This window comes from Equus przewalskii, unplaced genomic scaffold, assembly GCF_037783145.1.
Source record: "Equus przewalskii isolate Varuska unplaced genomic scaffold, EquPr2 ChrUn-7, whole genome shotgun sequence".
NCBI classification, from domain to species: domain Eukaryota; kingdom Metazoa; phylum Chordata; class Mammalia; order Perissodactyla; family Equidae; genus Equus; species Equus przewalskii.
Window position 1 is genome coordinate 624,923 of NW_027228755.1, and position 24,521 is coordinate 649,443.

The window sequence follows — 24,521 nt, forward strand, 5'->3', positions numbered from 1 at the left end:
GCTGGGGCAGGTGACGGTGGGGGAGGCAAGCCAGAGTAAATTAGAAAAATTAGGTGTCTTTCGAATTCATCCTCAGTTAACTCACCAACACGTGGCTTAAAGCACTGAATAAAATCCAAAATATTTACCAAGCAAAGTGATTTTGTTGAAAAATTGCTATGAATATCATTAATAATTCTTATCTCTTCTATTGCCCTTCAGAATTGAAAAGTGACTAAAAATGATGCTGCAACGCTATAGGGGTTCTCCACCATTCTGCCTTCCCACATAGTCCACTTGCAACCCCAAATTTGGCTGCAGAACGCAGCACATCCATTCTCCACACAAAGTGTGAACTGAAGGAAGGTTGTCTTTGGTGATACGGTCTCTCTTTCTCAAAGCTTTATTTCACAGTCCTGAGAGCTCTCCTACTGCTCTAAACTTCCCCTGGTGAATGAGTTCATGCTACAATGTGAAGGACTCCATATCCTGCACCACACCCACCCCCCAGGCCCAAGGATACTTTCAAAGAGAGCCGGCACTAGAGCAACGCTTGAATCGAAGGAATACATTTCTGACAGTATAATTATAGACACCTTTATTCTCAGTAAGGAGACATTTTGTGGGTATTATAGAGACCTTCTATAGCCCCCCAAATTATACCTAGCCCAAGAGTCTACAACCAGAGGCAGACTTAACATGAAGTTAATGAAGCTCACTTGCTCAGGGCCTGTCTAAGGCCCTGGGTGGCATCTTGCCAGTGTGTTCACATGGTTCTGCAAAAAGGATGCACGAGTAAGATATTGTAACCACAATTGCTTAAGTCTCTAGTTTCTTTTCTTTTCTTTCTTTTTTTTTTTGTTTTTTGAGGAAGATTAGCCCTGAGCTAACATCTGCTTCCAATCTTCCTCTCTTTGCTGAGGAAGACTGGCCCTGAGCTAACATCCGTGTCCATCTTGCTCTACTTTATATGTGGGACGCCTACCACAGCATGGTGTGCCAAGTGTTGCCATGTCTGCACCCGGGATCTGAACTGTCGAATCCCGGGCCGGCAAAGCAGAACTGTGAAATTAACCACTGCGCCACCGGGCCAGCCCCTCTAGTTTCTTTTCATTATGACTTCCCCACCATCCCACCTCCTCTCATGTCAGATGGTGGAGAAGCCATGGGCATTTTGGGGGTCTGGCTAAGCGGAAATTGAGTTGAGAGTACATTTAAGCTGGATTAAAGGATTATGTAACCTGGCTCACAATCGCTTGAGTATATGGTTATGAAATTCTCCTGGTGTAGGAATGGCTTCCAGAAATGCTCCTATGACCACTGAGCTGACTCATGCAGAATCACGACATGTAGATGCAGAACCAGAGGGTCATGGTAGTGAGAACATGTCCTCTCGTGCCCAGACCTGGAAGCATGTTCGAAATGTAAGAGCCAGAAGCTAGTCCGTGGAAGATTCGTCTAATCACCAGATGTGTAACATTGCAAGTCGTGGGTTTGGTTCTCATTGACCCTTTTTCAAAATGGAAGTTCCTTCCTGTCAGGAATATGCCTGATAATGTAGTGTAGAAATTATAAATATACCACACAAAAATGTTTCTTATGTATTTTTTGGTTTTGAGGAAGATTAGCCCTGAGCTAACATCCGTGGCCAATCCTCCTCTTTTTGCTGAGGAAGACTGGCCCTGAGCTAACACCCGTGCCCATCTTCCTCTATTTTATATGTGGGACGCCTGCCACAGTATGGCTTGATGAACGCTGTCTACATCCCTGCCTGGGATCCAAACCAGTGAAGCCTGGGCTGCTGAAGCACAGTGCAAGAACTTAACTGTACCACCGGGCTGGCCTCAACCTGTGTATTTTTATATGAAATTATTACATAGAAAGGATTCTGATGTTAAGAAGGGAATTATAACACAGAACTCAGATTATTCCCAAAGAGATACGGCATTAAGAGGAAGAGACAGATTTTTTTTTTTTGAGGAAGATTAGCCCTGAGCTAATATCTGCTGCCAATCCTCCTCTTTTTTTTGCTGAGGAAGACTGGCCCTGAGCTAACATCCATGTCCATCTTCCTCTACTTTATATGTGGGACGCCTACCACAGCATGGCTTGCCAAGCGGTGCCATGTGCGCAACCAAGATCCGAACTGGCGAACCCCAGGCCGCCGAAGCAGAACGTGCGTTGTGCACTTAACCACTGCACCACTGGACTGGCCCCAAGAGACAGATTTCTAGTAGGCTCTCGACTATTTAATGATCCAATTAATGAAGAGGAGTAACTCATATGATTACATTGGAAAAAGTTTTAAATTTCCTACTGATTTGATAAAGATAATATAAATCTCCTAATAAGCAAGTACAATGAGGACAAACTGGTTAACAATGACTAGTATCCTTTATAACAAGTATTGAACATTAGTTACAACATGACAAAATGTGAACCCTCCTGAAATCTTACAGCTCAGTTACGAAAAAAAAAAAGTGTATAGGTTTTTTTTTCTAAATTTGACAACAATCCTAAAATTATATATGGTATTATCAATAGCAATTTTAAAGTTGAAAGACATTTTAAAGACTATCAATAATAAAAAGATAAATTTTGATCAACCACGCTAGAGAAAAACTGAATTATCCTTCTGCTCTCGCTCTCAAAAACATTACAAAATCATTATGAAGAATCAATCAAAGGGTATGCCGCCAAAAAAGTAGAAAAAATATTACATAAGTGTCTCAGGCAGTTAATTAATAACAATGACTATGTTATTTTTCTGGATTTTTAATTTGTTAACTGTTTAAAATTTGTAACATGTTGATTCATTTTCTCTTTTTTTCCAAATAAATTTTCACTTCCATGCCTAATTTTGCATTTTTTTTGAGGAAGATTAGCCCTGAGCTAACTACTGCCAGTCCTCCTCTTTTTTTGCTGAGGAAGCCTGGCCCTGAGCTAACATCCGTGCCCATCTTGCTCTACTTTATATGAGGGACGCCTACCACAGCATGGTGTGCCAAGCGGTGCCATGTCCGCACCTGGGATCTGGGCCGGGGAACCCCGGGCTGCCGAGAAGCGCGGAACATGCGAATTTAACCGCTGTGCCACCCGGGCCGGCCTGTAATTTTGCATTGTTAATTTTGTATTCCTTTCCTGTAAGGAAGTCCCCCTCCAACACCCCCCAAACAGTATAAGCTTCAGGCTTCACAAAACTGGATTCACTTGAGCCCCCAGCCTTGGTATTTTATTAAGATAATGCTGAATAATAATAGCAATAATAATAATGGCAGCACTTTTCCTGAGGTTTGCTGTGTGCCTGCATTATTCCAGGTGCTTTACTGTGAATTATCTCGTTTACCCCTCTCATTAACTACTTGTTTCCTCCATTTTACAGATGAAGGAGCTAAAGACCCAGAAAGGTTAGGTAACCTGCCCAAGGTGGTTCAGCTGGGAGGCTGTCACAGAAACTTGTTTCCTCCCTGTTTCTCGTGATCTAAGCCCTGTTTCCCTCGCCTTCCCTGACTTCAGAAAGAAGAGCAAAGTTCCCAGACTCCATGCTTGTCTTAGACTCAGAGGGGTTGAGTGACTTGCTGGATGACACACAGCTGGCAAACGGCAGGAGCAGGATTAGACCTCTGGCCGCAGAGTTTTCCTTTCCCTCCCACACTATCAGACTCTGGCCTCGGCCCAGGCCCCTTCTCAGTGCTCCCGGGCGGGCGGGGTGAGGGCCCGGGGTCGGGGAAGGCTCGGCAGGTGTGACCCGAAGGCAGCCTAGGGCGAGGGGCAAGGGAAGGGACGGGGGCGCAGGCTGGAGCTTCGGGGAGGAGATGCCTTCAGCACTCCAGCGTCTCCAGGGGCAGCAGCAGTGACGCAGCCTCCCCCCAATTCATTAACTGGAAAATAAACTGGAGCCACAAAGGCCTGGGGGAAGGGGAGGGCGCAGGCCCAGCTGCCGCTGGGCCGAGGGGCGGAGGTGTCGGCGGAGACCCCGCCAGCTGAGGCCGCAGTAAATCCCTGGCCGCCTAACCCCCAGCCTGCAGCCCCCTCCCGGGCAGGGGGAGCCGGCCCCTCTGCTCCCTCTTGCTCCGGGGATACCTGGGAGCCAGAGCTCTCCCCGAGTGCGGTGGGAATTTTTCCCCTCGGAATCACCCCACCAAGCTCTGTAGGCACAATGGGCCGTCAGATGGCGGGGAGGGGCGGGCACGGCTCTGCACAGACCCCTCAGAGACAAACCTTCTGCTCTCAGAGCAGAACAGAGGGACATTGAGAGTGCGGCCCTGGGGAAGGGCTGGCCCGGGGGAAAAGGGGATTTTAAGAGAGAGAAATGAGACTTGCTGCCTTCTGCCCCCCAGGCTTGCCCACAGTTCCTACTTGTCTTCAACACTCTCCCTCTTCTCCTTTTCTCCCAGGATCCTCCCCCAGGGTGCCCTGCCCCCTTCTCTCCTACCTCACCCCTTTCCTAGCAGAGCTATCCTCCTTGCCCTCCAGTCTCCTGTATTAGTCTGCTCAAGCTGCCATAACAAAGCACCATGGACTGGGTGGCTTAGACGACAGAAATTTATTTTCCCACAGTTCTGGAGGCTGGAAATCCCAGATCAATGTGTCAGCAAGATTGGTTTCTCCTGAGGCCTCTCTCCTTGGCTTACAGATGGCTTTCTCCCTTCAAGTGGTCTTCCATTTGTGCATGTCTGTGTCCTAATTTCCTCTTCTTATACGTCATGTTGGATGAGGGCCCACCCTAATGAGCTCATTTTACCTTAATGACCTCTTTAAAGACCCTATTTCCAAATATAGTCACATTCTGAGGTACTGGGGTGAAGGCTTCAACACGTAAATTTGGGGGAACACAGTCCAGCCCGCAACACCTTCTATGTCCAGACCAGTCTGCCACCAAATCATGCAGATATCAGAGTTGTCCTCGACTGGACACTGTGACACCCCCTCGCACACAGTCCCACAAACACATCCTAACACCTCTCTCACTTTCCCCTCATCCATTCAGGCCCTCTCGGAAGCACAGGCCCAAGTTACCTGGCAAGCATAAGCGAGCACGCAGGGATGTCACCTTCTTGGTTGCAAAATCAAATCTGGCCTCTGGCTTCTTTCTCTGCCATTGCATATTGCAGAATCATAGCTCTCCAGTTCCTTTGGTTCTTTAGGAATCTCTTCCCCTCAAAGTGTTTCAGGACCTTTAAATAATTTATTTTGAGTACATTCAGAGGTTCAAAAACATGATATAAAAAGGAATATATTGAGGAGTCTCATTCCCACCGTCTTCATTCACCCCGTTTCTCCCCCCAACTCCACCCTTATAGGGAACTGGGTTAATTAGCCTGCGCTCTATCTTCCCAGCACTTCCACAAGCCCATTCAAATGCATGCATTTCTTTTCCTCCTTTCTTATGCAAAAAGTAGTATATTCATTGTTTTACCCCTTGCTTTTTTCACTTCACAATATATCCAGGGGATTTTCCCCATAGCTATACAGATGGCTTCCCTTTTCTCTTTAACAGCTGCATAGTACTTCATTATGTGGATTCAACATGATTTATTTAACAGATCCCGGATGCAGGAACACTCGGGTTGTTTCCAATGCCTGCTCTCTCAAGAGGAGTGCCTTGAAAACCTTAATCAGCTAAGATTTCCTAACACCTGGGAAATGTAAGGGCCTGGAAGGAAGGTAGGAAGGTGGGCAGTGTGGAAATTTAAGAAATCTCCACTAGGGGCCGGCCCAGTGGTGCAGCAGTTAAGTGCGAATGTTCCGCTTTGGCGGCCCGGAGTTCGCTGGTTCGGATCCCTGGTACGGACATGGCACTGCTTGGCTAAGCCATGCTGTGGTAGGCGTCCCACGTATAAAATAGAAGAAGATGGGCACAGATGTTAGCTCAGGACTAATCTTCTTCTCTAAAACAAAAAGAAAGAAATCTCCTCTAAATTGGAGCTAGGAAGGCCTGTAGGGGGATCTCTCACGCCCTATCATACATCATCAATTACTCCAAACAGGAAAAGACACAGGCTTGCATCTCTGGCAGGAAGTGCATCTACTTTACTACTGATGGAAGATTTCTCTCCCCTCCTGGCAACAGCCCAGCCAATGAGAAGGCCACAGCTCAGCCAACGAGAAGTCGTTGCCAGCCGGAACTGTTACTTTCCTTCAATGGACTTTTGTTTAGAACAGCCCCTCCCTGCTCCCCTTTTGCTCTATAAAAGCAGGCCCCTTCCTTTATCTCTCCAGATTTGTGTGTGGGTCACCATAGCATGCGTGATGCTAATGCAATTCTTTGCTGATCCAGAATAAACCCATTTTTGCTAGAAAAAGGACTGGTTGTCTATTTGTTTGAGGTCAGCAGCAGAAAGGATCCAAAGGTGGCAGGAGATGTGGTCTCTGGGCTTGGGGATTTTTCAAACTAATGGGGGAGCTGTGGCTATTCTGTTCTGTGGAGTCTTCTATATGAAAAGACCCTACAGAAGCTCACACTAGACACATTTCCTTGATGCTACCTTGCTGGTTCAAGACATCCTAAGTTAGTGATGTCCCTGAGAAAGGAGCCTATGATTAGAAGCAAACCTTATAGGTTTCTTCTTTTCTGTTTTAGTTGTCTATTGCTGTGTAACAAAATACTGCAAATTGAGCAGTTTTAAACAACACACACTTATTTGCTCACATTTCTGTAGGTCAGAAATCTGGAAAGGCATAGAAGCTGGAATATGGTGATGAGGGGTGGGGTGGGCAATAAGTAGCCCAGTGGGTCTAGAGCCCATGATATAGGGGAAAAGGGGAAGTGGACCAAGAAGTCTGTAGGGCTGTGGCATGGAGACTGTAAATAGATTCTCTCCTCAGTTCCTTGTGGTTGTAGGACTGAGACCCTTGGCTCCTAGAAGTGAACCCTGTCTAAAGGCCATTCACAATGTGAGTGTTTACTTCTTCAATGCCAACAGGAGATAATTCGCCCTGCTTTGCATTTCTTCCTTAAGGAAAGGCCCAGTTCCTCTTTCAAGGGCTTTCATCTAATTAAGCAGGCTTACTCAAGATAATCTCCCTTTTGATTAACTCATAATCAACTGATTGGGGACCTTAATTACCATTCACAAAATCCCTTTCCCAAGTTTGTGTCTGACCTGACCCTCATCACTGCTGAATTGACTCCTCCCTGGTAGCAGCTTCTCCAGATCCCCTTTCTGCACACAGGCCAGGCACCCAGGTCTCATCCCTTCCCTCCCTGGATTAAATGTCTCAGAATACTGCTGCCTGGTCAGGCCTGCATTATGCCATCTCCTATGGGATCAGGTCCAACATTCACAGCCTTTGTTCCTCAGCTCTGCAGGGCCTCCCAGTCCCACTTCCTGGTCATCCCCTACAACAGGGGTTCTGAACCCATTGGCCTGCTTACTGCCTACCCTCCACTCCCCACCCATTCCAGCTTCCATGACTTTATTTCTGTTGGCTACACTGCCCGGAATGCCCTTTTTATTTCTCTCCAGCAATTCTGTTCTCTTCCATCGCTTACATTTTCATTTAGCAAATTTATTTTTAGAGACTTCTGCGTGCATTGGGGATGCAGAGATGGAATGCACTCTCCATGTCCTCAAGAAGTTTGCAGACTGGAAGGACGGATGAGCAAGTAGTAACAAGGCACCATGCTAAGTGCTGAGCTTGAGGTAGAGGTCAATATCAGCACAGTGAGATAACGGACGGGGAGAAAGAAACTCAGCTTGGGCATCAGGGAAGGCTCCCTGGAGGAGGTGGCTCTTAAGCCATGTCTTGAAGATTGACTAGATGTGAGATGAGTGAATAGAGGAGCTGACTGTGCTTCATCTGGAGAGAACATCACGTGCAGACCCAGATGTATGAGCACTGGAAACCTTGAGGAAATTGACATGGCTAGAGTGCAGGATGTGAGGAGGGCCTGGGCAGGAACTGAGATTGGAGAGGCTCTCTCAGAACCACAAGTGTCATTAGATGTGTTTGTATCTTATCTCGAAGATAAAAGGGAGTTTAAAGGCTAGAATCAGGGGAGTGATCTGTGTTATAATGAGGATATTAAACAGCAGATTTGTGTCATAGAGAGTTCACTGGCTGCAGTAGTCAGAGGTCAGGCTGCAGACAGGAACAGTTAGGAGGAGATTACGACATCCCAGGTTCCAATTCCTGCTTCCTCCATGAAGGCTTCCTGGAGAGCTCACACTGGCCTCTCCCTTCCCAGAGCAATGATGGGGTCTAGTAATAGCAGCAGTAGTACTAGAAGCAATAGCAATTTAAATAATGATGCATGCATTCATTCTTACAAACCATTGCCCTGTGAAGCAGTCAGGGGAGTTATTATTATTCCCATTTTACAGATGAAGAAACTGAGAAAACTCATCCATAGCATAGGAGCAGCAGGGATGGACCTTGAACCCAGATTGTCAGAATTCCAATGACATGTTATTGCCACCACTGCAAACCGCCTCTTGGCTTGCTTTGCATCTAAAGCCTTTTCTTAGTATTTAACCTGTTGAAAAAATATACATACACTTTGTCTGCTTACCTGTACACATTTCCTGGCTTAGCGCCTGCACTCAATAACTGGGAGTTAATGAAGAATATCGTCCTTGAGGGATCCTACGATATGTCTTCTCCAATTCCAATGAATGAAGTGATGGCATATTTATTCTGTCTTCCTGCCCTCTCCCGGTACCTAGCACAGTGCAGGGTGAAAAATAAGCATTCAGTAAATATTTATGGAATTTAAATGTCTGATGAGGAGCAAAAGAGAACTCTTGACTGTGTGTAGAGATTCTGGAGGGGAGGAGGGGCCAGGAGCTAGGCTGGGCCTATGGGGGTAGGCTAGTAGGACAAAAAGCCACCCACCATCAGTCCCCTAGCCTGAGCAGACTTGGCAGCCAAGTGGAGTCTAAGTAGCACTTTTCTGCTAAGTGCTCTGCAGGGAAGTGTAATGTGTCTCTATTTAAAATTAATTTTTCAGAATTGGAAGCCCCACTCTGAAAAGCAGTGCTCCCTTGGTGGCTTCTGGCAGGATTGGAAAGCCATAACTTTGGAGAGAAACACAATAAGCCAGAAATTTCCTCCCAGGTGAGCGAGAAACTGCCTCTTTCCTCCTGAAGAGAGCATTTTCCAGAACTTTGCTCATCAAGTAGCTAGTTTTTAAGTCATTTCTTCTATTTGTAAGTGAGCTACATTCCAGTCAACTCTCAGTTCTCCTCTCTGATAGATGAGACAGAGGCATAGGCAATCCCCAGATATAGAGAACACAAAAGTAATTTCTCTTTGGCTCGGGGCTGTGTTTCTGTATTTACATGCGAATGGAGTAGCATCTGATGCTCTGAAAATTTGCAATGCTTGCTGCCAATAGAGAAACACCACTGTTAGTGGACTTGGGAGAACTTAGTTCAACAAACCCTTCTGAGTGTCTAAGTGCTAGGGTTACAAAGATTCATTCATTCGTTCAACCAATATTTATTGAGTGCCTACTAAGTGCTAAGCATTGTACTCGACACTGAAGAAACAGCAGTGATAAAAGCAAACGAACGAAAAATCTCTGCCTTTATGAGGGCCAATAGACACCATTATAAATAAGTAATATATATGTATTGACAAATAAAAATGGCAAGCAATAGGATATATTGGAGAATATGAGGAAGCCATTTGGTATAGACCTAATTCGGCCTTACCTTGTCTTTCCAAAAGGGCCTGACCGTGGCTGTTGAGCATGCATTGTATATCTGCTTTAGATATACCCTATGGCAAGAACAAAGGCCCTTGAGATAAAGGTGCAACTTCCCTCCCCCTCCCAACGTTGGCATCTCCTTAAGGATTAAGCATCTTTCTTTAGGCTAGAAACTGATTGCTGCGCTCACCTGTGACCGCCCAGTTCGAGACAATAGACTTGCCTCCTGCTACACCCAGGAAGATAGCAGACCCACTACCTGCTGTGTCCATCAAGTGCTGTGCCAACAGGGCAATCTTGTGACTATTGGGGGAGGGACATTTCAATCACATGTGAAACACCCTGTTTGGGGGTATATAACCACTCTGTGCACCCCACTTCTTCGGTGCCCTTTCTTTCTTTGGGAAGAAAGGCCCTGGGCCATGGTCCTCAGATTTCAGCTCAGAATAAACTCACCCAAAGTTTCATTTATAGATTGGTTATGGATTATTTTCGTCGACAGTATTGTTAGATAATGATAATTACTAAGAAGATAAATAAAACAGAAAGGAGGAATAGAAAATGTTAGGAGATGGGCCAGCCCTGGTTGCCTAGTGGTTAAGTTCAGCATGCTCCACTTTGGTGGCCTGGGTTCAGTTCCTGGGTGCCGACCTACACTGCTTGTCTGTCAGTGGCCATGCTCTGGCCACGGCTCACATATAACAAGAGGAAGATTGGCAGCCGATCTTAGCTCAGGAAAATCTTCCTCAGCAAGAAAAAAAAAAAAGAAAAGAAAATGTTAGGAGAGGGGATGAGTTCATCAGGGAAAGATTCATGGAAAAGTTGACATTTAATAAAGACCTGAAGGAGTATTGGGAATTAGACATGCAAAGCATCCTAGCGGGAGTACAACATGTACAAAAGCTGTAAGGTGGGAACATGTCTAATGTGTTTGAGGAACAGCAAAGAGGAGAGTGAACTTGAGCAGAGAGGGCGAGGAGAATAGCAAAAGAGCAGAAAGGCAGAGGCAGAAAGGCAACAGCGGCCTTAGAGATCATTGTAAAGACTGAGCTGTTAGTGTCAATACAATGTGCTGCCAATGAAAGGTTTTGAGCCGAGGAATGATAATGATATGGCCTGACATGTTTAAACAGAAATGTTTTGGCTACCATGAGAAACAGGCAGAAGCAAGGGGACCCAGGGGTGAGGCTGCTTGGCAATCAGGTAAGAGTGACTTGGACAAAGTTGAGAGCCATGAGAGTGTTGAGAAGAGGATGGATTCTGGATTTACTTTGAAGGTAGGACGGACGTGATTCACTGACGGATTAGATGTGAGGTGTGAGAGTAACAGCAGAGTCAAGGATGACTCGCAGGATTATGACCCGAGCAGCTGGAAGGATGAGGCACTGTCATTTACTGAGACAGAAGAGAATACAGAAGGAGCAGGTCTTGGTGGGTAAGGGTGGAGGGCCTACAGGAAGATGAGGAGCTTGGTTTCAGACATGTTAAGTTTGAGGTGTGTGTTAGACATCCAAGTGGAGATAGCTGGTAGATAGTTGGATAATGGAATCTAGAATTCAGGAGAGAATATTCTGAGCAGGAGATATAAATTTGGGAGTCATTAGCATATAGATGGTATTTAAAGCCACGTGACTGGATGAGATCACCTAAGACTTGAGTGAGCATAGATAAGAAAAGAGAAGAGATCCAAGGGTTGAAACTGGGGACACTCCAATGTTTAGAGGTCAGGGATATGAGAGGGAACCAGAAAAGGAGACTTTGAAGAAGAGTTAAGAGAAGCACACGGGAGTGTGGTGTCCTGGAAGCCAAGGGAAGAGAGAATGTCTAGGAGGAACGAGTGGTCAACTGTGTCAAAGGCCACTGGTAGGTCAGAATGAGAACTGAAATGAAGAGATCACAGGTGACCTTGACATAAACTTTGGTGTAGTGATGGAGGCTGAGGCCTGGCTGAAGTACATTCAAGAAAGAATGTGAGGGGGTTGGCCTGGTGGCGCAGTGGTTAAGTTTGCGTGTTCTGTTTCAGTGGTCTGGGATTCACCGGTTCAGATCCCTGGTGTGGACCTACGCACCGCTTGTCAAGCCATGCCATGGCAGGCGTCCCACATGTAAAGTAGAGGAAGATGCATACAACGTTAGCTCATGCCCCGTCTTCCTCAGCAAAAAGAGGAGGATTGGTGGCAGATGTTAGCTCAGGGCTAACCTTCCTCAAAAAAAAATAAACAACAAAAAAAGAAAGAATGTGAGGAGAGACGTTAGAGAAAGTGAATACAGATAACTTTTGAGACTTTCGCAGTAAAGAGAAGAAAAGAAACGGATGGTAGCTGGAGGGGGAAGTGGAGCTGAGTTTTTTTCTTTCAGATTAGAGAAATAAAGATGAATATAGTAAGGTCTGTCCTCAAGTTGCTTTAAATCTAGGAGGGGAGACAGACACACAAGCAGACGTCATAACATAGAGATGTCCACTAGGTTCCATAGCAATACATTCTAGAGAAATTTAAAAACTCTAACCCAATTTAGGAAAAAATATACTTTGAAAAGATAAGTCCTAAACCAGGTCTTGAAAGATAAATGATTTTTATCGAGGAGAAGAAAGAAGGCACTGGTATTTCAGGTAAAGGGAAGATATAAGTCAAATCATGGAACACTGAAGTTTCTTATGTGTTGTGTCTGCTCGAGAACTGGACCGCCTGGGGTGATTCCCATATTCTGAGAGATATGTGCCTTGGGCAAATTACTAAGCCACTCTGCGAATCAGTTTCCTCAACCATAAAGTGGGGATGCAATAGTATCTGCCTCATAGGGTTGTCATGAGAAGGCAACAGAACGATATATGTGAAGTGCTTGTAACGGGAGCTGGCACATAGCAGATGATCAATAAATGCTGGCTCTTCTAATTACTGGGTGTGGACAATGACACAGAGTTGACAGAATATAAGATTGAAACACACTTAGTCAGATATAGATGAACTTGTATGTCGTACTAAGGATTTTGACTTCCTTCTGGGGACTGGGAGTCATCGAAGGGTTTTAGCGGGAGGAACAACACAGTCCGATTAGTGTTTTAAGAGGTTCGCTATGGCTGCCTATGGAAGGTGGTTGTAAGGGGAACCATAAAATCCTGGATTGTGTATTCTGGCTCAACACTCAACAGTGTGTGAGTCAATTCCTTCTTTGAGCCTCATTTGGTTCATCTGGGAAGTAAGCTTTGCAAAACACATTCAAAGAGTTGCTGTGAGGAGCAGATTAAATAATAGAATGAAAGTGTCTAACCCAGTGCATAGCACAACGTAGATATGCAACAAATATGTGTTGATTTTAATAGAAGTATTACACGAGAGGAGAAGAAGGTCTGTCAGTTTCCCCATCTTTGTCCCCTGTCCCTCCAGACCCAGACCTCCCTTGCTTCTGGAAACATGTAAGAGGCACACAGACTGGCCCCCACACCTACCCAGTACCATTCGTCCTCTCTCTTGTCCCACTGTTCTCACCTCTGTAGCTGTCTGGTTCATCTTTTTTTTTTTTTGAGGAAGATTAGCCCTGAGCTAACATCTGCTGCCAATCCTCCTCTTTTTGCTGAGAAAGACTGGCCCTGAGCTAACATCCGTGCCCATCTTCCTCTACTTTATATGTGGGACACCTACCACAGCATGGCACCAAGCAGTACCATGTCTGAACGCGGGATCTGAACCAGCAAACCCCAGGCCTCCGAAGCAGAATGTGTGAACCTAACCCCGGTGCCACTGGGCCAGCCCTGGTTCATCTTTATTCATTGGTCAGACCCTGATTGCCCCTAAGTGTGTGCCATCTCCCAGGCTAGCACCATGTCCCCAAGGCTGGAAAGTGGGTAAGGGAAGCTTCTAACATCACGACCTTTCCTTTATCTGCTGCGTGTCATCAGAGAGCTATTGTTCTGCCACTGACCCTAGCCACATTTAAAATCTTTTGCTTTACATTATCATTTTGCAACGCCTATATCTTATCTCTCCTAATAGTTGGCACATTTCCAGAAGGCACAAACTGCTAGTAGATATCTCTGAGTGCCCGCCTGTCCCAGCACAGCCCCTGTTCAGGGTAAGGACTTGCTGTGGAATGAACTGAATAAAGAGTTGACTGGTGCTCATGCGGTGCTGAATGCCTGCCAAGCTGTGAATAAGTGTGAGTTGGTTCGATTATGAAAGATGGGAAATCATGTCTTCTGTTTTGGAATGGAACGTAAAGCCTCCAACCGCCTTGGGCTTGCTCAGGCAAAGCAAGCAGGGCTATGACCTGTGGGCCCAGAATTGTTCCCTTGATAATCTAAACAACAATCAGCTCATTAAGCTTCACAGTCCCTGTGAAAGTTGGTGAAGGAGGCAGGGAGCCTTGGTGGTCAACTACAGTTCAGGGACCTCTTCCCAACTATGGGTTTGGGCCTCTCCCAGTCAGCTTGAAACACTCACAGAAAACAAGCCGATTTACATGATCTTCTTCCTCCTGTTCCCTTGGCACACATTTTGTGCTGACATGAAAGCCAGAGGAACAGATGTCTCTTCGGCCTCTGGGAAAGCTGAGGAAGCCCGTGCCACATCTGATGCTCCTCCCCTTCTTCCCCGGCCATTGGAAACCCAGGCCTGAGTCATGCATGACGAGTGCGGGGAGATGGTCCAGGGAGCTGCAAAGCTTGGGGGTGATGACAGTTGGAGAGGAGAATCAAAGTCCTGGGTGTGGAAGGGCATTCAGGAGATCATCTGGCCCAGCTCTTGGGTCTTTAGATGGTATTGTTGCTCCAGTTTTGCAGTGAAGTAGGAGCCTGAGGCCTGGAGTGAGTGAGTGACCTGTGCAAGGCAAATACTTAGCGTGTGTGCAGAGAGGACAGAAGATGGCACAGAGCTGCTCAGGTCTGCGGCACTGCTGTCACCACCATCTGCTTTTGGCTGAAGGTCGTGTTGGTAGTGATGGTGAGGGGATGCCGGGAGGATATTGTCCCCCCAGAACAAGTTCACCAGTGAAGGTCAGTGTGCATATGCATTTGTACATGTGTATTTGTGGGTGTGACCCACTCTTCTAAACTCAGCTTCTGATATCCACTTCTACTATGATGCTACTACTAATCATAATGGTAATGATAATGGAAACGGTAATAACAATAACAATAGCCAACCAAGCTACTGAGCACTTACCATGTACTATGTGCTAAGTGTGTTAAGGTGGATGATCTCATTTAATCCTCCAAAAAATAGTAGTCACTGTTGTTACTCCCACTTCATAGCTGAAGAAATGGAAAGAATGCAGCTCAGGAACCTGATCATGGCTACAGAGCTAGTAAGTTCATAGAGGCAGAATTTGTACTTGGGGCAAGCATTAGGGCTGGACACAAATATTTCTCTCTCTCTCTCAATCTGTCTGTCTCTTTCTCTTTCTCCTTTTCCTTCTCTGTCTCCATCTTTGTCTCTGTCTCTGACTTATTCCTTTCTCTTTCTCTTTCTCCCTCTCTCTCTCCCCAGTTTGTCTCAAGTGAACTCAAGCACAACTACTCTATGACTTGCTCTGGCCAGAGAAATGGGAGTAGAAGTGACCCTTCTGGCCAGCAGCTCTAGGAGTCAGGATGTGCTTTGCCACATTCTCTTTTCCCTCATGAATGGTAATGTCCCAGGTGGTGCTGTGCCATCAGCCTGGCTCCTGGGGCCGGGGAGGGGGGAGGATGGTGGGTGGAGCAGAGCCCTCAGCTGAGCCGCAGTAAGCCTTTGTGGTTTAAAACCACCGAGATTGCAGGGCTGTTTGTTATCACACAACACAGCCCAGCCCATCTTGACTGAGCTGGAACCAGGCGTCTCCAGCACAGTGAATACTCTTAAACCCCAACACTTTGGCATCTTCCCCAATTTCTCCAGCTGAGTTAGATATTTCCCCAGTGGGTCTGATGGCACTCTAGGGTGGCCCTGATCACATTGTATGTCCATTCACGTCTCCATCATTAGACTCAGCTCACAGGGGCACACTTCTGTGTTTTCAGCTTCCCAGTGTTTGGCACAGAGCCTGGGACACAGGAGGTGCAAAGAGCACGCTCACTGAGTGCTATAGGAAAAGAACCCTGGGCACCACAGTTACCCCACAGGACAAACCTCCAGGTGGCCTAGAAGGTCAGTCCACCTCTGACCCCGCATTCTTGTGAGGTGACACAAGAGGGTGATCTCTTTCCAGGAACCTCATCCTTAGGGACTCCACCAGGTGGCCTAGCACCCAGGGAGTCTACCCAGCTGGCTAGCAGAGTTTGTCCCATCCTGTCCAGACCTCAGCAGTAAATCAGCAGGTGTGGGGAGTTTACCCCAGAGAGTGATCCAGCAACAGCACGAATGAGTAATTTACAAAGCCCATTAAGGCGGCACAGAATTACTTATTTATGGGAACTTTTTGACAGATCTGCGGCTTAATCATTTATCCCCCTGAACATTTAGCCAGGGTCATTGGTAAATAATTCACTTATTACACACTCTGGAGTGGTTTATGGTACTGTGACTTATGATCTCACATGAGTACACAGCGGGGGAACTGGGATGTGAAGGCCGGGGAAGGGAGGAGGAGCTGAGGGTCCTCCTGGCTGGGCTTTCTGGAAGCAGGAGGAAGGCGTCCAGGCCCTAGTGAGAAGGGTCTTCTGCTCTAAGTCAGTGATGTTACTGTACAGAAGGATGTTATCCCTGGTCTAGTCTATGGGAGACAGTGAAGAGCAGAGGTACGGTGCAGAGGCTGGTCTACAAATGCTCCAAGCAGTCTGGGGACAATCTCAAGCTTCAGTGGCTCTCCAGGGCCTAGTGGGGAAATGCAAATACCCCCACCTGAAGTTCAAGGCCCTCCGAGAACTGTCCCCAGTTCCTCCCCAGTCTTATCACCAGCTCCTCCCCTTCTTATCTCAGCACTCGCCCTTGGGGCCCCCAGTAAAGGCATGTCTCGTCCTTCCCCATGCGTTTACTCACAGCATTCCTCCTGCCTGCATTGCTCTTCTACTCTCTTGTCTAACTGTGGCTTTTCATTCAGTTTCCAGCTCAAAGCCCACCTCCTGCATGAAGCCTTCCCAAACTACCTGAGCCATGTTTGCCCCCTCTGTGAAAACTTACAAAGTGCCAGGCATACATTAAGTATGTTACACATGCTATGGATTGACCTGTCTCACCAGCTAGACTAGATGTCCCCTCAGGGCTAGGACTCAGCCTAACTGAATATGGCCCCCAATATAACTAGCCCAGAGCCTGCCCCACAGGGAGTTCAATAAACTGGGCTGTTGTTGATGATGATAATAATGAGGATGATAATGAAGACGGTTGTACGGTTGACTCCCTCAGCATCCCAGCACTGCTTCCGTTCTCTCTCCCACATCTTCTTCAGTCCCCAAAGACAATGGAAGCATGTGGCCAAATCTTTAAAGTTCTTTGAGATTCTTTCTTCTTTTTTGTGTGTGAGGAAGACTGGACCTGACCTAACATCTGTGTCCATCTTCCTCTATTTCGTCTATGGGATGCTGCCACAGCATGACTTGATGAGCAATGCTTATTTGTGTGCCAGGAATCTGAACCTGTGAACACCAGGCCGCCAAAGCAGAGCACAAAGTTAACTCCTACACCACCAGTCTGGCCCATCTTTGAGATTCTAATTGGCATCATAAGTGGATAGAGGAGCTCATGTTGAGATGGAGGAGGAGTGTGTTTGGGTGGAGTCACTGGAGAGGAAGCAAGTGGAGGGGGATGGGCAATCCAAGTGCAAGTGTCAGCCATACACTCTTATTGAAGATCCTTCTCAAGCCACACCTATCCCACCCATAACCTTCTAGCAAGATATTATGTACTACTGTCCCGGCCTTGAGGGGATTAGCTGTGCTTCTTGAGGTTGAGGCCATCTAAATAAGGTCTCCTCCCTTTGTAGCAATACCAATTCATGCCCAGAAAGACAACAAAGACTTAAGCAAGCTGGTTTTCCCAATTTTTAGATCTCCACTGGGAAGAGAAAGGAGATAATTTACTCTCTTCCACCTTCTGCTTAATGCCTCTTGCCCACTAGGAAGTCCTTCCTAAAGTCTAGTCTCAGCCAGTCTTGCTGTAATGTTCAAGAAGAAGGCGTAAGATTTTAAGCTGTTTATCTTCCAGGGAGGGGAAGCCTGGGCCTACCTGAGATGGGTTGGGAAATAGGAAAGGACAGAAGCATAGTCATTCCTAAACACAGGGCTTTCTTTCCTCCCTGAAACCCCTCTGGGCCTTGGGGAATTTTAAACAGGTCTCTAGTCACTGCCCAGAATAGACAGAGTCATCTGGTTTGTTATCATATTCATTTTTATGTGATTCCATAACAACCATGTCAAGTCAGTGTTCTTGTTGGCTTCTCTTTATGAACTGAATTGTTGGTCCCTTCAATCCATATATTGGAACCCAAACTCTCAATGTAACTATATTTGGAGATAGGGGCTTTAAGGAGATAATTAAGGCTAAATGAGGTTATAAGGGTGGGGTTCTAATCCCCTAAGACTGGTGTCCTTATCAGAAGAGGAAGAGATGCCAGAGATCTCCTCTCTCTCTTTCTCCCTCCTCCCACCCCTCACATGCACAGAGGACAAGTGAGGACAAAGGAAGAAGTTTCTGTCTGCCAGCCAGGAGGAGAGGTCTCATTAGAAAGAGACCCTGAGAGCACGTTGATCTTGGACTTCCAGCCTCCAGAACTGTGAGAAAACCAGTCTGCTGTTTAAGGCCTCCAGCCTGAGGTATTCCGTGTGGCAGCCTGAGTGGCAGCTTCATTTAACAAGTGAGGAAATAAAGCCTCAGAGAAGTGAAATGGCTTACCCAAAGCCACCCAAATAGCAGATGACAGAGTGAGGGTTTGAAATTAGGACTGAGTCCCACTGGGTGTACCGGATCTTGCTGACCCAGTCTGGGAATGGAATTCGGGAGTTGAGGCCCTGCATCTAGCAGTCTCCCTACTCACCCTCCTGCTGTGGCTTCTGGACAGCTTCTCTCTTCTCTCTCTTCTCTCTGCTCCCCACTCCTAGCACATCCCACGCTTCCTGTTGCTCCTCCCCTCCTCTCCGGGGACCATGTTAGGCTCACCTCCAATTCTGTGATGTCGTGCTGCCATCTGCTGTCCAGAGTACCAGCCAATCCAGCAGCCAGGACAGGAATTTTTTCCCTGTTTATTTATTTTGATGGTGGTAAGAGCACTTAACATGAGCTCTACCTACTTAAAAGTTTTGAGTGCCTAACACAGTGTTGTTAACTGTAGGTTCTATGTTGTGCAGAAGATCTCTAGAACTTACTCATCTTGCATAACTGAAACTTTCTATACTGCTCTGTATCTATCTTACTCCCAGATGCCACCCACCTCTCCCTCCTAATGCCCATCCCTCTCACTTTCTCCTACAAGCAGGGACTAATATGGTAGGTCCCTGGCCAAAAGAGAAAAAAAGAGGGCAGTCACAGAGAACTGTCCTCTTGGGTAGGAGGAGAAAAATGACCACAAAACGGAAAAGGTGGTTGATTCCCAAGAGTGAAGTCCCCATAGAGTGTCAAGCCAGCCCCTCCAAGTCTGGGCCAAGGAGCTGGGGAGGCCTGAGGCTGTGGGCTTGGTGTCCCTTGGCTCTGAACCCAAATAGAAGCACTGAAGACCTCCCTGTGTGTCCTCAGGAGGAGCTGTGCAGGTGCTCTGGAAAGCCTGTAGGAAGAGGATTTTAGGAATAAAACACTGTCCCTTTCTTCCAGGGAATGAGGATGATCTTGCTGGCTGGGTGTTTTGTTGTTGTTGCTGTCATCGTCGGTCGGCGGCGTTGTTGTTGTTTTTGTGAGGAAGATTGGCCCCAAGCTAACATCTGTGCCAAACTTCCTCTGCTTTGTATGTGGGATGCTGCCAAAGCATGGCTTGATGAGTGGTATGTAGATGTGCACCCTGGATCCGAACTCAGACCCAGGGCCACTGCAGTGGAGCACGTGAACTTAATCGCTGAGCTGGCCCCTTGCTGGCTGTCTTTTGTTAGGCATCCATCCTCACATAGTGACCTGTGTGGTAAATAATCTCACACTCTCGTGACAGACCAGAGAAGAGGGGTGGTCAGGGAGAATGAGTGTAAAAGGGAGAAGGAATGAGGGAGGAGGCTTCCCGGAGCGGTCACACAGAAGGAAAAACACCACTGAGGTAAAATACAAAGACCAGTGGACTGTGAGTCTGCAGTTACCAAGCTGTGTGACTTCGGGGAAATATTTGCATCTACAAGGTGGGGATAACACAGTTGTACCTATCTCATAGGACTATTTTGAAAACTAAGTGCAATGACATGGTGAAACCACTAGCCCCAGTGTTCACCTCTCAGTCAGCCCCCAATAAGTCTTTGTTGAATCTGAAACCATGAAGAGCAGAGGGCTGACTCATTGCCTCTCATCTCCTGTGACTATTAACTGATATTAACATTAATTCTCCTGCAACCACTTATCACCAAGAAGCAGGACACCTCATGACTGAAGGCTCTGTGCCTGCCCCAGCCCATTCCAGAAGCCAGGAGGTGGTCTTACTCCCTCCAACTTTGCTCTGGTGCTCTTCGCAGATGCAAGCCTTGCCTCATTCCCCTAAATTCATCAGCATTCACAGAAGCTACATCTTGAACACCAGACTGAAGCGGATCCTAATTATGAGTCTCAGAGAGTCACATGCTTTCAACTGGAAGGAGGTAATTTTGGTAATTTTGTTTCTTAGGAAGGACAACACATTCACAGCGATTTGTAACATGACTAAAGAGCCCTGCATTTAGAGTCAGGAATCTGGATTATGATCTGGCCTTGGCCATCACCTGTGTTATCCTGGGCAAACCTCTTTCCTCCTTAGGATTTCCTTAGGTCTTTGCATTTTCATCAATGAATTGAAGCTATTTTTAAGAAGGGTGACCAATCTTTCTTGGCTTACCTGACACTGAAGGAGTTACCAGGGTGTGCGAATTTCAGTGTTAAAACCAGGAAAGTCCTGGGCAAACAGAACAAGTTGGTCACCCCATCTCTAAGCCTCATCTTCTCTAATATTCCATGTTTCAATCCCTAGTCTATCTGATGTTACCTGTTGGAAATACTTTTGTTCACAAGAGATAGAAAACTCAACTAACGTTGGCTTTTGATATAGGAGCCTTTATTGTTTACGAACAAGCATTAGGGAACAGGCAGTCTCTGTGCTGATATGTCATCCTGACAGCATCATCAAGGATGTGAGCTCCTTCATCATCTTTAGCATCTTAGCTTTTCGTCCTCATGACTATCACCTTGAGGTCACAAAGTAGTTGCTGCAACTCTAGGTATTACATAACTAGTCAAGGTAGGAAGAAGGAAATGGAGTGGCACCAACTGTTTCTATTACTTTTATCAGGAAAGCAAAGGATTTTCCAGAAAATCCCCAGCAGATGTCTCCTTCGATTTCACTGGCCACTTTCAGCTGCAAGAGAAGCTCTCTAACCTCTGCAAGTGGGAGACAACAAGGAAGAACTCACAGGGAGTGCCACCCTGGTGAACATATATCCCCTAGTGCTGCTTTTCTGAGAGCAGGGACAAGGTACCAGTGAGTCACTAGATACAGAGGAAGGAAAGAGCCCTGAGAAGACTGGGGCCCTCCCTTCGGAGGTTAGATAGAGGTGGATATAGTGTGAAGACCCTGGAAATCGTGAAGCTCAAGGCCCTGAGGTTGGGAATGCTGACCAGAGGTATGGGCTCTGAAGACACAATATGTTTGCCTGGCTTTTTACCCTCAAAGCTCAGTGGTACACCCAGGGGAGATGCCCCAGCTGTTCATAGCTGAAGTATCAGGGGCTTTTAATGTTTATTTATCTCTGTGGAGCTCAGGGAAGCCTGACAGCAATATTGTCTTCTTTCCTCATCCTCCTTAGAGGCTCTGGAACCTCCAGGTGCCCAGACCTATGCAGCATATAGATGTTTCTGAGTCCTGGTGAGTGACACTACTATGCTTCCTTCCAGGAGCTCAACTACTTCCTGACCCCGTTGAAGTAGGATTTGGGTTCTTCCCATTCCTGAACAACTGTGCCTGTGGAATCTCAACAAAGTAGCACTTTCTCTTCATAATAGGCATAGCTGTCCTTTATTGAGGGTCTACTTCCACCTGAGACTGCACTAAGCTTCTTTACGTAGGCTATCTCATTTTTATCCTGGGAAGGGAGTTTGGCATTATCCTTGACTTAAAAACAAGGAAACAGAGGTTCGGAGATGACTCGCCCCAGGTCACGAAATGGCAGAGATGAGATTACAACACTGGTCGTTCTGACTCCAGTCATCTTACGTTTCTTGTTGTAACAGGCTGACTTCTGAGTGGTTTTCCCAGACTTTGTGCAATGTTTGGCACACAGTGGGCACTCAGTGTGTGGACCTGCTTATTTCCTCCACCTTTTCATCTCCCTTTTCTGATTTCTGAAGACCTCAACTCTTTGTAAGAAAAGATTGTATCCACAACATCTTTTAGAATAGTGCCTGGCACATAGTAATACATATTTGTGGAATGAGTATTACATAAAGAAGATACTCATTTCCCCAGGCTTTCTGGTGTTTGCACTGGTAGAGAAAATGGGTCTGTCAACACACAGGTCTGTCATTCTTAGAGGTTGTTTGATTTAATTCTCTGTTTTTTGAGGAAGATTAGCCCTGAGCTAACATCCGCTGCCAATCCTCCTCTTTTTTTTTTTTTTTTTTGCTGAGGAAGAGTGGCCTTGAGCTAACATCCATGCCCACCTTCCTCTACTTTATATGTAGGATGCCTGCCACAGCATAGCTGGATAAGTGGTGTGTATGTTCACGCCCGGGATCCAAACCTGTGAACCCCAGGCTGCAGATGCAGAGTGCGCAAACTTAACCACTTTGCTACTGGGCCGGCCCCTTAATTCTCTATTTTTAAAAGTGACAGACCAAGATTAGGAGAGAGAAAATGATATGCCCATTGGGGCCGTCCCCGTGGCTGAGTGGTTGGGTTCGCATGCTCTGCTGTGGTGGCCCAGAGTTTCGCTGGTTGGAATCCTGGGCACGGACATGGCATTCTGGGCTCAGGCCATGCTGAGGCGGCATCCCACATGCCACAACTAGAAGGACCCACAACTAAGAATATATAGCTGTGTACCGGGTGGCTTTGGAGAGAAAAAGGAAAAGAATAAAATCTTTTTAAAAAAATGATATCTCCAAAACTCACATAGCTGAGTAAGAAGGTGCCTTTAGTCTGCTCTATCCCAAGAAGCAAATGCAGCCAGATGGAACACTCTTTTCTTGAGTGGAGACAGGGAGGTGGCAACTAGATGTGGACATTGTCAGGTCAGACTTCAACATCTACCAGTGGATCCTGGTTTGCTGTTGGGGGACTCTGCCTCCCTCTGAGAGGAGGTTTAGTGCAGCTGTGAAGAAATGTAGCTTTCCTTTGGAATAAAACATCAGAGTCTCGGTTTTACCAATAACTAGCATGAGAACCTTGGGCAGGCTGTTTAAACTATCTAAGTCTCAGTTTCCTCTCCTGTAGAGTTGTAGAGTGGAAATAATGAGTTCTTATCTTGTGTGATTGCTGTGAGGAGTAAATGAGGGGCTCCATATACACTGTTCTAGCGCATAGTAAACACATAACCCAGAGTAAGCATTCCATAATTGTTATTATTATAGCTACCATTACTATCTTTATTAGAGAGCAGCATGTTGAAGTAAATAGTCAACTTTGTGGTTTTCCAACGTTTTTCTCATCCTTGCTCTGGAGGAGCTCTACAGCTGCAAAAGGTCACTGATGTCTGAGATTTGGTTTTGCTCTGCTCCTCTGTTTCTTCTGACAGGCTCTTCTGCCCGTTAACGCCCTCCCAACCCTCCTAGAATCTCCTACTTGGCTCAAATGAGCAGCTTGCTGGGGTCAGAGGGCTGGCCTGCTGGAATGCCTTGACATTTTGCTCTTGAAACTGGTAACCATTCATTACTCCTGGGCAGAAGCTGGCTTACCAGTCAGCTGGTAATTAACAGACCTTGGAGATGGACGTCCAGGGAAGGACACTGGTCACCACCTGCCATGTGGTGCTCTTCTGGTGTGTCGGAGCTGGATTAAGCCCATTGTTAAATAGCCAGGAATTCGGTGAGCCACATGTCAAACTGTTGGTAGTTTGAAATCAACTGTGGTTGGAGTGTTCACTCCACAGAAATTGGCGAACACTAGAGATCAGGATACTGTTTTCTCCTGCAGCAAGCCAGAGGTTTACCAGCACCTCGCTGAACAAATCCTTCGCCTAAAAGTCACGAACTGACGGGAAGACTGCAGGATTCTGGGCTTGGCATTTTGGTTAGCATGCCCACATTTTTAGAAAATGAATTCTTTAAATTATAAAAGTGATATAAGCTTGTCATGAAACATTTGAGCAACATAAGATAAGCAAAAACTGAAAAGTCAGTCTTGCTCCATTTATCCCTTCCAGTTGCAGAGATAACCACTTTTATATTCTTTTGTGTCTCTCTAGATCTCTTTTGTGGATATAGAAGAAGTATTATATATATAACATATATATTATATACATATATATCCAGGTTTATTGAATGGACTGGACTTGAAACAAGAAGTGACTCTATTTTTCTCCTACCTCTGCTGCTGCCATTCATCATGTTATACAGCATCTCTGACTTGCCCCTGAAGACTGGCTTGAGCAGACACAAAAGCTTTCTGGTCATTTCCAGTCGTTGAAAAAATAGTCTCATCCAGTTCAATTTAAAACTTAAATGTCACATCCAGTTCACAGCTTCTCTCATCCCCCAATCATAGGCTTGACCTGTGGCTCAGAAACCTGCAGTGGGAAGGGGTCATTATTCTCCTATCTCCTCCCCTAGGGGCAGAGGAAGATGGATAAAGTTCTTTTTATTTAGTGGCTGCTCTTTATAGCGCTCTC

General features: G+C 46.3%; 1 protein-coding gene across 1 annotated transcript in view; it reads right to left on the reverse strand.

The window, feature by feature from the left end:
• LOC103541334 (T-cell surface glycoprotein CD1a-like) overlaps window positions 1–24,521 on the reverse strand; it is a 546,159-nt gene that overhangs the window by 247,548 nt on the left and 274,090 nt on the right. The window lies entirely within an intron of this gene.